Genomic DNA, 15,917 nt, shown 5'->3' with positions numbered 1-15,917 from the left:
GAACCTACAAAAGCTCAGGAGCCTGAGGGCAAAAAGCCCTTCCTAGAAACAACAGGAGCAGCACTGCAGGAGGAGCAGGTGCATAGGACATGTCCAGAGCTGCACGGATGGTGAGGGTGATGGACAGAGGGGGCAGGGCACAGCGGGCCTTGAGGCAGGGGGGATACAGGGAGAGGCTCCCAGCGGGAGGAGGGGTGAGTTACAAGCAACAGCAAACACCTCTTCCACGCACCCCTACCCCCGCCACTGTAGATGGCGGGGTACACCTACAGCGTGCAGCGACATTAATTCTGCTCTGACACTGCCCGCTGAAGCAAGCCCTTCAGTTAATCACCAAGTCCTCCCCCCAGAGTGCCCGGTGCTGAGAATCAGCAAGTGAGGCCTCAGTAACTCAGAATAAAGGGCGATACGGGGAGGACCCATTTACATTAACGAAAATTCTGAACTACAGGAGCCTATTAAGGAGACAAGGTTTTATGACTCTGAAACAAGGCAGGTGGCACTTCAGGAGATGCTGCTTACCACAGGCCTCACCACAGTGGAGAGACAGGAATAATTTTAACAAGTACAAGGATGCCTGCATTTTGTTTGTTTGTTTGTTTTTGAGACGGAGTTTCACTCTTTTTGTCCAGGCTAGAGTACAAGGGCGCAACCTCAGCTCACTGCAACCTCTGCCTCCCAGGTTCAAGGGATTCTCCTGCCTCAGCCTCCTGAGTAGTTGGGATTACACGCACCTGCCACCATGCTTGGCTAATTTTTTCTATTTTTACTAGAGACTGGGTTTCACCATTTTGGTCAGGTTGGTCTCGAACTCCTGACCTCAGGTGATCCACCCGCCTTGGCCTCCAAAATTGCTGAGATTACAGGTGTGAGCCACTGTGCCTGGCCGGATGCCTACATATTAATGAGGGTTACAGAAGCCTCTGGAAGCAGCTTGTACTTGTGACATCTTCAGGGGATGGGAAATGCCTTGCAATTTCAGACTACAACTTGGTAGCTGGCACCTGAAATCTGGAAGTGACCCACTCGTTTCTGACTTACTCACCTGGGAGCGGAGGACTCACTCCATGAGCGACCAGAACCAGGAAGGCTACTCGAGTTGAAACATCAAGCCAATTTGGAAATGTGGGCCAATCTAGGTGACTGAAGGAGTGCAAGGAAGCTAATTTTTCCAAAATGCTAAGGAGCTACATAATATAGATAAACTGATGAAAAATGAGATGTGATGTGTGCTAAAAAATAGAATTCAGGTACTAAAAATTTCCATTAAAGAGTTATGGGCCGGGCACGGTGGCTCATGCCTGTAATCCCAGCACTTTGGGAGGCCGATGTGGGTGGATCGCCTGAGGTCAGGAGTTTGAGACCAGCCTGGCCAACATGATGAAACCCCATCTCTACTAATAATACAAAAAAATTAGCCGGGCGTGGTGGCACATGCCTGTAATCTCAGCTACTTGGGAGGTCGAGGCAGGAGAATCGCTTGAACTCGGGAGGCGGAGGTTGTGGTCGCACCATCGCATTCCAGTCTAGGCGACAAGAGCGAAACTCTGTCTCAAGAAAAAAAAAGAAAGTTATGTCCCCTCAGGGTTGTGATAGCCCTACTGGAGGTGTCCACAGGTCAGGGAAAGGCTGCCTGCAGATGGCCAAGCTGTGGGCAGTGGCCCAGCTACCACCCAGGAGGCCATGAGGGGAAAAGCAGCCAAGTCCAGCAGAGGCTGATATCCAGGCAGCCGGACTCTCACCACCTCTGCTGACCCATGGGCCCAGGCCAGCTCGTATGGTACATAAAACGCTGGTGCTGAGTAAGAAAAATTCAGAGCACTCATTCTCCCTTCAGTTCATGTGTTGTGCTGCCCAGGAAACCTCTGCCTCTTGGAATTTCTATTAAAAAATATTCCCGGGCCGGGCGCGGTGGCTCAAGCCTGTAATCCCAGCACTTTGGGAGGCCGAGACGGGTGGATCACGAGGTCAGGAGATCGAGACCATCCTGGCTAACATGGCGAAACCCCGTCTCTACTAAAAATACAAAAAACTAGCCGGGCGACATGGCGGGCGCCTGTAGTCCCAGCTACTCGGGAGGCTGAGGCAGGAGAATGGCGTGAACCCGGGAGTTGGAGCTTGCAGTGAGCTGAGATCCGGCCACTGCACTCCAGCCTGGGTGGCAGAGTGAGACTCCGTCTCAAAAAAAAAAAAAAAAAAAAAAAAAAAAAAATTCCCCAAGGCTGCACACCATGGCTCGGGCCTATAATCCCAGCACTTTGGGAGGCCGAGGCAGGTGGATCAACTGAAGTCAGGAGTTCGAGACCAGCCTGGCCAAAATGGCAAAATCCTGTCTCTACTAAAAATACAAAACATTAGCCAGGCGTGGTGGTGAGTGCCTGTAGTCCCAGCTACTCGGGAGGCTGAGGTAGGAGAATCGCTTGAACCCAGGAAGCAGAGGTTGCAGTGAGCCACGATTGCTCCACTGCACTCCAGCCTGGGCAACAGAGCAAGACTCCATCCGCCCCTCAACTCCCCAAAAAGAGGCCGGGCACAGTGGCTCACGCCTGTAATTCCAACACTTTGGGAGGCCAAGGTGGATGGAGCACCTGAGGTCAGGAGTTCAAGACCAGCCTGGCCAACATGGTAAAACCCTATCTCTACTAAAAACACAAAAATTAGCCAGGAGTGGTGGCACATGCCTATAATCCCAGCTACTTGGGAGGCTGAGGCAGGAGAATCACTTGAATCCGGGAGGCAGAGGTTGCAGTGAGCTGAGACCATGCCATTGCACTCTAGCCTGGGCAACAAGAGCAAAAACTCCATCTCAAAAATAAATAAATAAATAAATAATAAAGGCTGGGCATGTTGGCTCACGCCTGTAATCCCAGCACTTTGGGAGGCCGAGACGGGTGGATCACGAGGTCAGGAGATCGAGACCATCCTGGCTAACATGGTGAAACCCCGTCTCTACTAAAACATAGAAAAAATTAGCCGGGCATGGTGGCAGGCACCTGTAGTCCCAGCTACTCGGGAGGCTGAGACAGGACAATGGCGTGAACCCGGGAGGTGGAGTTTGCAGTGAGTCGAGATCACACCACTACATTCCAGCCTGGGCGACAGAGCAAGACTCCATCTCAAAAAAATAAAAATAAAATAAAATCCCCCAAAGAAATACCAATAAACAAGAAAACAGTCAAATATCATACAGTCCCTGCTACCGTAAAGACACCACATTATAAAGGCATTTTTTGGTTGATGTTGTTGGTTGGATAAATTCTATTCAAACTATAACATCCTATCACTGCAGCTGCGTCAGCCTAGGCCCAGACATCGGCAGTCACAGGACACTCACCACCTTCTCAGGAAGTTCACTTCATCTTGGCTTGGGAATGACTGCTAAAACGTTCTTCCTCTCGCCAAGACTAAAATCCATCTCTATTAACATTGTCCATCCTTAACTTAAACCCCGTGGCTGTTGAAAACCAGCCTGGCGTGGAAGGAAAGGCATAAGACTTGGAGTTAGAAAGGCATGAATTTAAGTCCCTAGAGCAGAATGAGGGAGCATCCTGTAGCCAGACTACCTGGAGAGCCTCTGGCACCTGTCTCAACCCTGTATCTCCATTTCTTAGCTTATAAAATATAGACAACAATGGCACCTTCCTCACAGACAGCACAGAAGGACTTAGTGAGATAATGCAGTCAATTGCCCAGCATGGTACCTGGCATGTGATTGCTATGCAGTAAATGTTCACAGCCATCATCATTACAGTATAAAGGGCATGTTAATAATTCTACATTTTGCTCAGTGTGGTGGGTCATGCCTGCAATCCCAGCACTTTGGGAGGCTGACGAGGGTGGATCATTTGAGGCCAGGAGTTCAAGATCAGGCTGGGCAACATGACAAAACATCTCTACTAAAATTAGCTGGGTGTGGTGCTGTGCACCTTTAGTCCCAGCTACTTGGGAGACTGAGGCAGGAGAATCACTTGAGTCTGGGATGCGGAAGCTGCAGTGAGCCAAGATCGTGCCATTGCACCCCAGCCTGGGCAACAGGAACGAAACCCTGTCTCAAGGAAAAAGAGCAAAAAGAAAAATTCTACATTTCACATAGTTTTACAAATGCCATACTATCCTGGTGTCATAAAACATCTGTCCTGTGAAGTATGTTAATATTCTGCTGACACATAGTGTAATTACTAAAAACCAAGCTATTTGGGGTCTTTGGGGAAAGGTGTTATTACTATAAAAATGCATGCATGTTTCAATTCACTAATTAGAACACAGTAAAGTTTACAAAGTAAATGTCTTAAAATACAAAGGTGAAGCTACATCTACATCTTGAGACAGGAGACATCACTACAGATACTACAGACATTAAAAGGATAATGAGAGAATATTACAAATGCCCTTACGCTAATACATTCAACAATCTAGATAAACTTGACACAATTCCTGAAAGACACAAGCTACCAAAGCTCACTCAAGAAGAAACGGATAACCTGAATAACCCACTATCTAGTACGTAAGTCAAATTTGTTATGAAAAGCTTCCTGGCCAGGCTTGGTGACTCACACCTATAATCCCAGCACTTTGGGAGGCCAAGGCAGGAGGGTCACTTAAGCCCAGAGGTTTAAGACCAGTCTGGGCAACAGATGAGATCTCGTATCTACAAAAAATAAAGATTAACTGCACATGGTGGTGCACACCTGTAGTCCCAGCTACTTGGGAGGCTGAAGTAGGAGGACTTGAACCCAGGAGGTCAGGGCCGCAATGAGATATGATTGCACCACGGCAAAATCACGGGAGACCCGGGAGACAGGAAGAGACCCCGTCTCAGAAAAAAGAGAGAGAAAACAAATGCAAAGAAAACTCTGGTGCTACATGTGAATTCTACCACATGTACATTAGAAATAATACCAGTTCTCCGCTAACTCTGCCAGAAAACAGAAGATAAGGAAATGCTTCCTAACTTATTTTATGGGGCCAGCATTACCCTTATGCCCAAACCAAAGACAATACAAGAAAAGAAAGCTTCATCTCCCTTAGGAACAAAGACATAAACAATCTTAACAAAATATTACCAAATCAAACCCAGCAATATATAACAAATACAACCTATCATGAACAAGGAGGGTTTCTTTCAGCTTTGCAAAGTTGTTTTAATATTCAAAAATTGGCGGGCGCAGTGGCTCACGCCTGTAATCCCAGCACTTTGGGAGGCCGAGACGGGCGGATCACGAGGTCAGGAGATCGAGACCATCCTGGCTAACCCGGTGAAACCCCATCTCTACTAAAACAAAATACAAAAAACCAGCCGGGCGTGGTGGCGGGTGCCTGTAGTCCCAGCTACTCGGGAGGCTGAGGCAGGAGAATGGCGTGAACCCGGGAGGCGGAGCTTGCAGTGAGCCGAGATCCAGCCACTGCACTCCAGCCCAGGCGACAGAGCGAGACTCCGTCTCAAAAAAAAAAAGAAACCCCGTCTTTACTAAAAATACAAAAAAACTAGCCGGGCGTAGTGGCGGGCGCCTGTAGTCCCAGCTACTCGGGAGGCTGAGGCAGGAGAATGGCGTGAACCCAGGGGGCGGAGCTTGCAGTGAGCAGAGATCTCACCACTGCACTCCAGCCTGGGTGGCAGAGCCAGATTCCGTCTCAAAAAAAAAAAAAAAAAATCAGCCAGCACTTTGGGAAGCCGAGGTGGGTGGATCATTTGAGGTCAGGAGTTCGAGACCAGCCTGGCCAAAATGGCGAAACCCTGTCTCTACTAAAAAAAAAAAAGTCAATCACTGTAGTTTGCAGTGAGCCGAGATCGTGCCACTGCACTCCAGCCTGGGCAACAGAGACTCTGTCTCGGAAAAAAAAAAAGTAAAACAGTAGTAAAACGAAACATAAAAACATAGTAAAACAGAAAAGGAAAAAAATGAGGATCTCAATAGATGCAGAAAAAGGAAAAAAGGATTTCACAACATTCGAGACTCACTCATAATAAAGCTTAGCAAAATAAGAACAGACGAAAACTTCCTAAACCAGGTAGAGAGCAATTACAAAACATCTACAGCTAACATCACACACAACAGTGAAAGACTGAAAGCGCTCAGAACAATGAACAGTGACAACCCTTCTCAGCACCTCTATTCAACAGTATACTGGAGGTCCTACCCACTGTAATAAAACAAGGAAGAAAAAGGCATAAAGATTGGAAAGGAAAAGCAGTAAAAATTTACTTGCAGGCCGGGCGTGGTGGCTCACGCCTGTAATCCCAGCACTTTGGGAGGCCGAAGTGGGCAGATCATCTGAGGTCAGGAGTTTGAGAACAGCCTGACCAACATGGTGAAACTCCATCTCTACTAAAAATACAAACATTACCCAGGTGTGGTGGCAGGTGCCTGGAATCCCACCTCCTCAGGAGTCTGAGGCAGGAGAATTGCTTGAACCCGGAAGGTGGAGGCTGCAGTGAGCCAAGATCACACCATTGCACTGCAGCCTGGGGGACAAGAGCAAGACTTTGTCTCAAAGAGGAAAAAAAAAGGCCGGGGGGGTGTCTCATGCCTGTAATCCCAGCACTTTGGGAGGCCAAGGCGGGCGGATCGCCTGAGGTCAGGAGTTCGAGACCACCCTGATCAACATGGTGAAACCCCATCTCTACTAAAAATACAAAAATTAGCCAGGCATGGTGGCGTGCGCCTGTAGTCCCAGCTATTTGGGAGGGTGAGGCAGGAGAATCGTTTGAACCAGGAGGTGGAGGTTTCAGTGAACCAAGATCATGGCATTGTACTCCAGCCTGGCTGACAGAGCAAGAATCTGTCTCAAAAAAAAAAAAAAACATTCTTTGCAAACTACATGATCATCTAAATAAAAATCCTAAGGAATCTACAAAGGAACTACTAGAACCAATAAACAAAATTAGCAAAGTTTTGAAAAAACTTAATATACAAAAATCAATTCTATTTCCATATGCCAGCAAAGAACGAACTGAAAATTAAAACTTAAAAATCCATCAGCAACAGTGAAACCGCCTTTGCCGAAATTATAACAGTGAAAAAATTATGACAGTGAAAGAGATTTGATCTGACCAGCTCCATCCTGCTTTTAACTTCCAAACTGCCTTTGGCCATTCCTGGGCATGGGCCAAGCTAACTTTAGTTTATAGTTTAAATGATAATATCCCTTCCCAAAACTAAATCATCTTTATAAAACTAATAAAAGGCTACAAGGTGAGGATTAATGAGAGTAGTCTGAATTCTGCAAAGACCTAGGCGTAGTCACCAGCCATTGTTCCGGAGGTCACAAGATTTGTATCTTCCCCAATTACTCCCATAGATAACATCACTACTGCAGAACCCAAGATTAGGCTGGGCATAGTGGCTCATGCCTGCAATCCCAGCACTTTGGGAGGCCAAAGCGGGTGAATCACCTGAGGTCAGGAGTTTAAGACCAGGAGTTTAAGACCAGCCTGGTAAAACCCGGTCTCTACTAAAAATACAAAAATTAGTCAGGCATGGTGGCAGGCATCTGTAATCCCAGCTACTCAGGAGGCTGAGGCAGGAGGATTGCTTGAACCCGGGAGGTAGAAGGTGCAATGAGCCGAGATGGCATCACTGCACTCCAGCCTGGGTGATAGAGTGAGGCACGGTCTCAAAAAGAAAAAAAAAGAATCTAAGATTGGCCTTTTCAGACTTTTGCATTCCTGGCAGATGACTCCACCTGCACCCAAGACTCATGACTCTAGTCCTGTAGTCCCTATCCATAAGTGGACTCAGTAGACAAGGAGGATTTTATTTTTTATTTTTTGAGATGGAGTCTCGCTCTGTTGCCAAGGCTGGAGTGCGGTGGCACGATCTCGGCTCACTGTAACCTCCACCTCCCGGGTTCAAGAAATTCTCCTGCCTCAGCCTCCCGAGTAGCTGGGAAAACAGGTACATGCCACCACGCCTGGCTAATTATTGTGTTTTTAGTAGAGACGGGGTTTCACCATGTTGGCCAGGATGGTCTCGAACTTCTGACCTCGTGATCTATCCGCCTCAGTCTCCCAAAGTTCTGGGATTACAGGCGTGAGCCACGGCGCCCGGCCAAGGATCATTTTCTACAGCCCTGTGATTGCAACCTCAACCAATCAACAGCACCCATTCCCTAACCCTCTGCCTGCCAAAATATCCTTGAAAAACCCCTAGCCTCTGAATTTTCAAGGAGACTGATTTGAGTAATAACTCCCGTTCTCCTGTGTGGGTTGGCCTTGAATCAATGAAACTGTTTCTTTACTGCAATCCTGCGGTCTCAGTGAATTGGTTTCTCTGTGTAGCAGGCAGGAAGAACCCATCAAACAATTACAATAGCACCAATAATTACAACATACTCAGAGAACAAAAGAGGTGCCTAATCTTTACACATGAAACTACAAAACATTGTTGAAAAAAAGTAAAGGGACCTAAGGATACGGGGAAATATATCACACTCCTGGATTAAAAGACACGATATTGTCACGATATCAATTCTTCTCAAATCCATCTATAGATTCAAACACAATCCCAACCAAAATCCCAGCAGGCTTTTTCACAGAAATTCATAAACTGTTTCCAAAATGTATTTGAAACTAAAAAGGGCCCAGAATGGCAAAAACAATTTCAAAAAGGAAGAAAGTTGGAAGAATTTCTGATCTCAAGACCTATTATAAAGCTACAGTAATCAGGACAGTATGGGGTTGGCATAGAGACACATACAGGTCAGGGGAACAGGACAGAAAGTCTCGAATAGACCACAAATATGTTCAGCTGATTTTCAAGAAGTGTTTCAGGCCAAGATGGTCGGTGGATGACGCAGCCGCAGGTGAAAGATGATGGAGAACAGGACGACGCTCACCAAAGCCCAGGGCTGCTCAATGGGAAAAACACGGTCCAGCGCAGTGGCTCATGCCTGTCAGCCCAGCACTTTGGGAGGCTGAGGCAGGTGGATCACCTGAGGTCAGGAGTTCAAGACCAGCCTGGCCAACATGGTGAACCCACATCTCTACTAAAAATACAAAAATTAGCCAGGCATGGTAGTGCACTAATCCCAGCTACTCGGGAGGCTGAGGCAGGAGAATCACTTGGACCCAGGAGAAGCAGGTTGTGGTGAGCTGAGATTGTGCCATTGCACTCCAACCTGAGCAACAGAGACTCTGTCTTGGGAAAAAAAAAAAAAGAGAGAAAAACACACCTCCATGACAGGGACTCTAGCAGCCACCACCTCAGCCAAGAAGTTCATCTAGAGTCATGACAGCAGGGTGACCTGAAGTCACACCTTCCTGCAACAGGAAGGACCCACAGCTGTGAAGAACTCGTGCCCAAAAAGTTTCATCTGAATCCAATTAAGCCTTCGGTGCTAATGTTCAATTTACAGGAAATACCTCCAGGTCCAAGAACAAGAGAAAAGACATCAAGGCCAGGTGCAGTGGCTCGTGCCTGTAATCCCAGTGCTTTGGGAGGCTAAGGCGGGAGAAGTGCTTGATCCCAGGAGTTCGAGACCAGCCTTGGTAATGCAGCAAGACCTCTGTCTCTGCAAGATAAAAAAAAAAATTAGCCAGATGTAGTGGTGTACACCTGTAGTCTCAGCTACTAAGGAGGCTGAGGTAGGAGGATCGCTTGAGCCCAGGAGGTTGAGGCTGCAGTTGAGGCTGGTTGCACCACTGCCCTCCAGCCTGGGTGAAAGAGTGAGACGCTATCTCAAAAACAGCAAAAAAAAAAAAAAAGAAAGAAATGAGGCTGGGCACGGTGGCTCACGCCTGCAATCCCAGCACTTTGGGAGGCTGAGGCAGGTGGATCACGAAGTCAGGAGTTTGAGACCAAACTGACCAACATGGTGAAACCCTGTCTCTATGAAAAATCCATAAATTAGCCAGGCATGATGGCGTGCGCCTGTAATCCCAGTTACTCAGGAGGCTGAGGCAGGAGAATTGCTTGAACCTGGGAGGTGGAGGGTGCAGTGAGCCGAGATCGTGCCACTGCATTTCAGCCTAGGTGACAGACCAAGACTCCATCTCACCAAAAAAAAAAAAAAAAAAGACATCATGTGGGGAGGAAATCTGACAAATCTAGGAGAGACATTCTACAGGACAATTGGTCTGGTAACTTTAAATGTTGATGTCATTTTTTTAATTTTTTGAGACGGAGTCTCACTTTGTCTCCCAGGTTGGAGTGCAGTGGCTTGGTCTCGGCTCACTGCAACCTCTATCTCCTGGGTTCAAGTGATTCTCCTGCCTCAGCCTCCCGAGTAGCTGGAACTACAGGCATGCACCTCCACGCCTGGCTAATGTTTGTGTTTTTAGTAAAGATGGGGTTTCACCATATTGGCCAGGCTGGGATATCAGTTTTTAAAAGGAGGGAGCTGTAGGGGATTGTTTTCCAATGGAAAGAAGCCCAAGACACACAACAGTTCAAGGCAGCGTGGGAGCCTCGGTGGGTTCAGGTTTATGAAAGAGCACTGCAGCCATGCCGGGGACAACTGTGGGATTTGAATGTGGCCTGCGTAGTCGATGACATTAAGTAACTGCTGGGAATTTTCTTAGTGTGATAATGGTATCAGGCTATACGGGAGAATGTCTTTCTGTTCAGGAGGGGCAGCTAATATGTTCAGCAGGGACTGCGGGGGTCTACAGCTTACTCTCCAATAGTTCAGCTAAAAGAGACAGAGAGAGGGAAGAAAGAGCATCTGTAATAAACAATACCAACTTCTGAATCGAGATAAGGAGTGTGTGTGTTCTCGGCAATATTTCTGGAATGTTTCTGTAGTCAGGGGAAAGTGGGAAGGAGGCAGGGAGGAAGCAGAGAAGGAAGGAAAGAAACCCTTGCACAGCTCCATTATCTTGATGCGTCCAACTTCCCCATTTATCGGAGAAGCAAACGGAGGCCAGTGAGGTACAGACGTTTGTTCAAGGGCAGGCACTTGTTCGAAGTCACACAGCAAACCAGCCTGAGGATGGCTCCCGTAATTCCGCCTCTGCATTTTCTTTTACCTTAACACAGGTAAGCCCAGACGTTTTGGTTTTGGAGCCAAGCAGTGGCCGTTTTCCCAGACTTGATATCCAGTTTCAGCCAGACTCCTCCCTCCACCTCCTGCGGCAGTCCCACCCCCGACCCCAAGAGCCTCCCCGAAGGCCCTGTCATCTGCTCCCTCAGGCTGCACTCTGCTGCCAGACTGCTGTGTGGCCTTGGCCAGGAGTTTTGCTCTCTGGTCTGCGAGATGGAGCAAGAACCCTGCCCCACTACTCACTGACTTGGTGCCAAACACCTGAGGGACGCCGGAGCATTGTCGGAGCCCAAGACCAGGGAGAGGAAGGAGGAAAGGGTGGCAAAGACCCCTAGAGAGAGCCCCCGGGAGGGTCCCCAGGAAGACAGGCAGGCGAGGTCTTGTCATCATGTGCGTACTTCCCACATCTCACACAGACACACACATGCGCATACATGTACAGACACGCATGCCCACATGCAGACACACCTGCAGACACATGCAGACATGCAGAGACACACGCACACATACATGCACACAACACACATGCAGACATGCAGACATGCACACACATGTGCACACACGTGTGCATAGATACACATGTGCCCACACAAGCTCTGACTCCTCCACACCTGCAGTTCTGGGCCGTCAGACTCCAGCAAGTTCCTCGTGGACACTCCTTTCTCCTTCCTACTGCAGTACAGACAACTGATTCCAGAGCCCCCTCCAAGGACGCACAACCTCTCACGCCAGGGACATGACCTGCCGCCAGCCCCGCCCCACAGCCTCCCCTGGGCTTTGGTCCTCTGTGTTTTTCCACAATCACCTGATCCCAGAGACCACACCACGGCTTCCGAGGGCAGGAGGGAGATGCGTGGAGGTGGTGGAGCCAGCTGGCAGGACCCGGGTGCAGACCCAGGATCAGGTTGGACTCCCTGGCAGGGTGCAGGACCCCAGGTGCCAGGCAGGGGAGGCCCAGCGTACCCAGCTGAGGCCCCTGGGCCTGCCTTCTCCAGGCGGAGCCCCAGTGCCTCTTCCCAGTCCTCCCCAGGCCGGGGAGCAGCTCGCTAGGGACTGGAGAGGGACATAGGAGCGAGACCCAGGCTGGGACCCTGTGCTCACACCCTTCAGGGAGCTGCCCCTTGCCTGCTGTGAAAGTGAGAAAAGAAACCCAATCATCTACACCCACAAACCGCAGGCCGCTGGTCAGGAAGAAGGGCTGCCTGGCAAGCCAAGGACTTGGCGCATGCCGGTCATGTGTGCCTCGGCCGCCCAACAAGCTCTGGCTTCCAGATGCAGCGGTGACAAGGGCTGCTCCTGCCCTTGGCCCGTGGGGACTCCCTGCCACCCTGTCATGTCACTCAAACCTCACGACAGGCAGGAGGGGCTCCCGAAGCTTGATGATGGGCAGAGGGCCGGTTCCAGCCGGAGACAGACCTGACCTGTCCCCACTCCCACAGCTTGGCCCTCACTGCAGCCCAGGCTCCAGGCCCCTCCAGCTCTGTCCCACCCTTCCCCATGGCCCCCAGGGTCCCAATTACACCCCCTTGTGGGCTAGCCTGGAAACCCGGCCCTCACTAGCGACACAGCCTCCATGACAAACCTGTTACAAGCCAAGCAAACAGTGGGGAAGCAAACTTCTGGGGGCACCAGGTCCCATGTGGACACGTCCCCCTCCCTGGCAATGCAGGGGCACCTTCTAAGGTACCCACCCCTCCCAGGGCACAGGGACACAGCGACAGCATCCTTGCTTCAAAGCCTTGCAGGAGACAGTGACACCAGATGGAACAGCCAAAATGGCCCTGGGCCTCTTCTTCTTCCCTGTCCTCAGGGAACAGGCCTCCCTGCCACATGCAAACCCCACTGCAGGCCCCGGGCCAGCTGCGGCCCCAGAGCCACTCACAGGTCACAGGGCTGAGGAGCCTGCCCAGAGCCCAGCGCCTCTGAAGCCAAGAAGGCTTTGTTTTTCCCTCCAGCCTCTGCATCATCCAAACAAGGAAAAAGCCTTTTACCCCTTCCCCTATCTCAAAAAACACCAACAGGAGGATTTATTTTGAAGTTTGCTCACTCGGTGTGAGCCCCACATAATCCGGGCCTTGTGTAGCAACAGCCAGGAGGGGACTGTGCCAGGGTGAGCCCTGGGAACCCCTCTCCCCTCCCACAGTTCCTATAGCTGACAGCACTCTCAGCTCCCTCTCGCAGGGGTATGTATGAAAACACACACGTGCACACACACACGGGCACACGTAACTGCTATTGATTCTGTTGGCCTGGAATGGAGAACCCTGACTCACGCAGGCCTTTTCTGCACACTCAGGTTTCTCTTTCCCGTGAACTGCCAAGAATCCCAGACAGTGGCGCCAGGACCACCCCAGTGAGCATCCTGGGTCGTCAACCGACAGTGAAAAGCAGGAAAACAGAGGCCCAGCGAGGGTGAGGGCTTGCCCAAAGGCACACAGCAAGTTGGCAGAGGGCTGGGTCTGCAGCTCAGGTCTCTTGGCTCCAGCCAAGAACCTGAATGACTCAGAACACGCAGGAAATGTCAAACCCATGAAGGAACGTGAGCAGAAAGAACCACCGTCGCGCGTGCCACCACCCCGGCCCACCGCAGCTGACTCTCTCCTGCCTTTCAAGCAAGGAGCTGCTCTGTGTGGCACCAAGACATGGCTGTCACTCTCAGGCCTGTCTTTGTCATGGGACCCCCTCTCCTCTTCCTCATCGGTTGTCTCGAACCATTATTTAGATCTCATGCCACCAACCCATTTTTCCAGCATTTGCTACCAGTCTCTGCAGGGGCATCCTTGTACTTGTAGTGATAAATGTGGGCCTCAATGGAACATGCTTGCATCAGGAAGAGCAGAGAACGCTCCTCCAGGTTCTCCGACTCTGACTCTTTGGGAGTTGTTTTACAACTCTGCGAGCTGTGGATAACTCACAGCAGTGAAAATCGTTCTCTCCCATAAACACCCAGATTCTGTCTTGTCTGGTAGAAGTGCAACTGCCTTCTCTCCCTTCCTCCCTTCTCCTGCCAAAACTCCCCAGATCTGCCTCCATTTGCACTTGCATTTGAATACTCCCTGGTCTACAAATGCCCCGTCCTTCTGATTCCCTTTTCAGTCACTAATATCTGCCTGATTCTCTCATGAGCTAAATAAACTCTTCAGTGCGTTCGTTTTTACATCTGTATGACAGTCATGGTTTTACCCTTTTCTGAAAAGTATCTTTTTTTTGTTGTTGTTGAGACAGTCTCTCACTTTGTCACCCAGGCTGGAGTGCAGTGGCGTGATCTCGGGGCAACCTCTATCTCCTGGGTTCAAGTGATTCTCTGGTCTCTGCCTCCTGAGTAGCTGTGATTGCAGGCATGCACCACTATGCCTGGCTGGTTTTTGTATTTTTAGTAAAGATGGGGTTTCACCACATTGGCCAGGTTGGTCTCGAACTCCTGGCCTCAAGTGATCCATCTGCCTCAGCCTCCCAAAACACTGGAATTACAGGTGTGAGCCACCGCACCCGGCCTGAAGATTATCTGTTGCTGTAAGTTTGCTCTGAGCACCTAGCTCATTGAATGAGCAGGCACTGAATAAAGCAAAGTCGTTTTTCTCCCCACCTTCCCAACCAGCATGAAAACAGGCTCTTAGCCTTGTTGTTCACAATTTTGACCCACGTTTTGTTATGTAGGCGTGACTGGATACCTCACTGGCCGTTAGTGATCCACTCACACTCCATCCAGTCTCTCTCCCCTCCCCAAAGGTTGTGAGGGACTGATAGCTCCAACCTTCAATCACATGGCTGGTTCCTCTGAGACAGCCCCCATCCTGAAGCTATCCACAGTACAAACCCAAGTATGGTCAAGAGAGCTTGACCACACAGTGGCTCATTCCTGTAATCCCAGCACTTTGGGAGGCTGAGGCGGGTGGATCACCTGAGGTCAGGAGTGAGACCAACCTGGCCAACATGGTGAGACCCCCATCTCTAATAAAAATACAAAAATTAGCCAGGTGGGGTGGTGGGCGCCTGTAATCCTAGCTACTCAGGAGGCTGAGGCAGACGAATTGCTTGAACCCGGGAGGTGGAGGCTGCAGTGAGCTGAGATCATGCCACTGCACTGCAGCCTGGGTGACAGAGTGAGATCCCATCTCAAAAAAAAAAAAAAAGAGAACTCATAGTGAGTAACAAAAGAAGATGCTCTTCCAAGGGTTTTAGGAGCTCTGCCAGGAACCAGGGACAAAGACCCAATGAAGATGTTTTTGTTTTATTTTTATTTTTTATTTATTATTATTTTTTTTTTTTTGAGGCGGAGTCTTGCTCTGTCGCCCGGACTGGAGTGCAGTGGCCCGATCTCAGCTCATTGCAAGCTCCGCCTCCCGGGTTTACGCCATTCTCCTGCCTCAGCCTCCCGAGTAGCTGAGACTACAGGCGCCCGCCACCTCGCCCAGCTAGTTTTTGTATTTTTAGACGGGGTTTCACCATGTTAGCCAGGATGGTCTCGATCTCCTGACCTCGTGATCCGCCCGTCTCGGCCTCCCAAAGTGCTGGGATTACAGGCTTGAGCCACCGCGCCCGGCCCGATTTTTTTATTTTAGAGATGGGGTCTCATGCTGTTGCCCAGGTTGGAGTGCAGTGATATGATCATAGTTCACTACAGCCTTGAACTCCTGGGCTCAAGCAATCCTCCCGCCTCAGCCTCCCGAGTAGCTGAGACTACAGGTGCACAGCACCGTACCTGGCTTTGTCGCGTATTTTGTAGAGACTGGGTCTCACTATATTGCCCAAACTGGTCTCAAACTCCTGGCCTCAAGTGATCCTCCCACCTCAGCCTTCCAGTTCCAGGTCACAGCCTTCCAGGTCACAGGCGTGAACCACTGTGCTCACCTAAGATTCATCATACCATACCACAGCCCCCACCTGCAGGTCAGCTCTTATCTGTCCTTCTTTTTTTTTTTTTTTTTTTTTTTTTT

The sequence above is a fragment of the Piliocolobus tephrosceles genome, chromosome 19 (genome assembly GCF_002776525.5).
Source record: "Piliocolobus tephrosceles isolate RC106 chromosome 19, ASM277652v3, whole genome shotgun sequence".
NCBI classification, from domain to species: Eukaryota; Metazoa; Chordata; class Mammalia; order Primates; family Cercopithecidae; genus Piliocolobus; species Piliocolobus tephrosceles.
Note: the sequence above shows the minus strand (reverse complement) of the source record.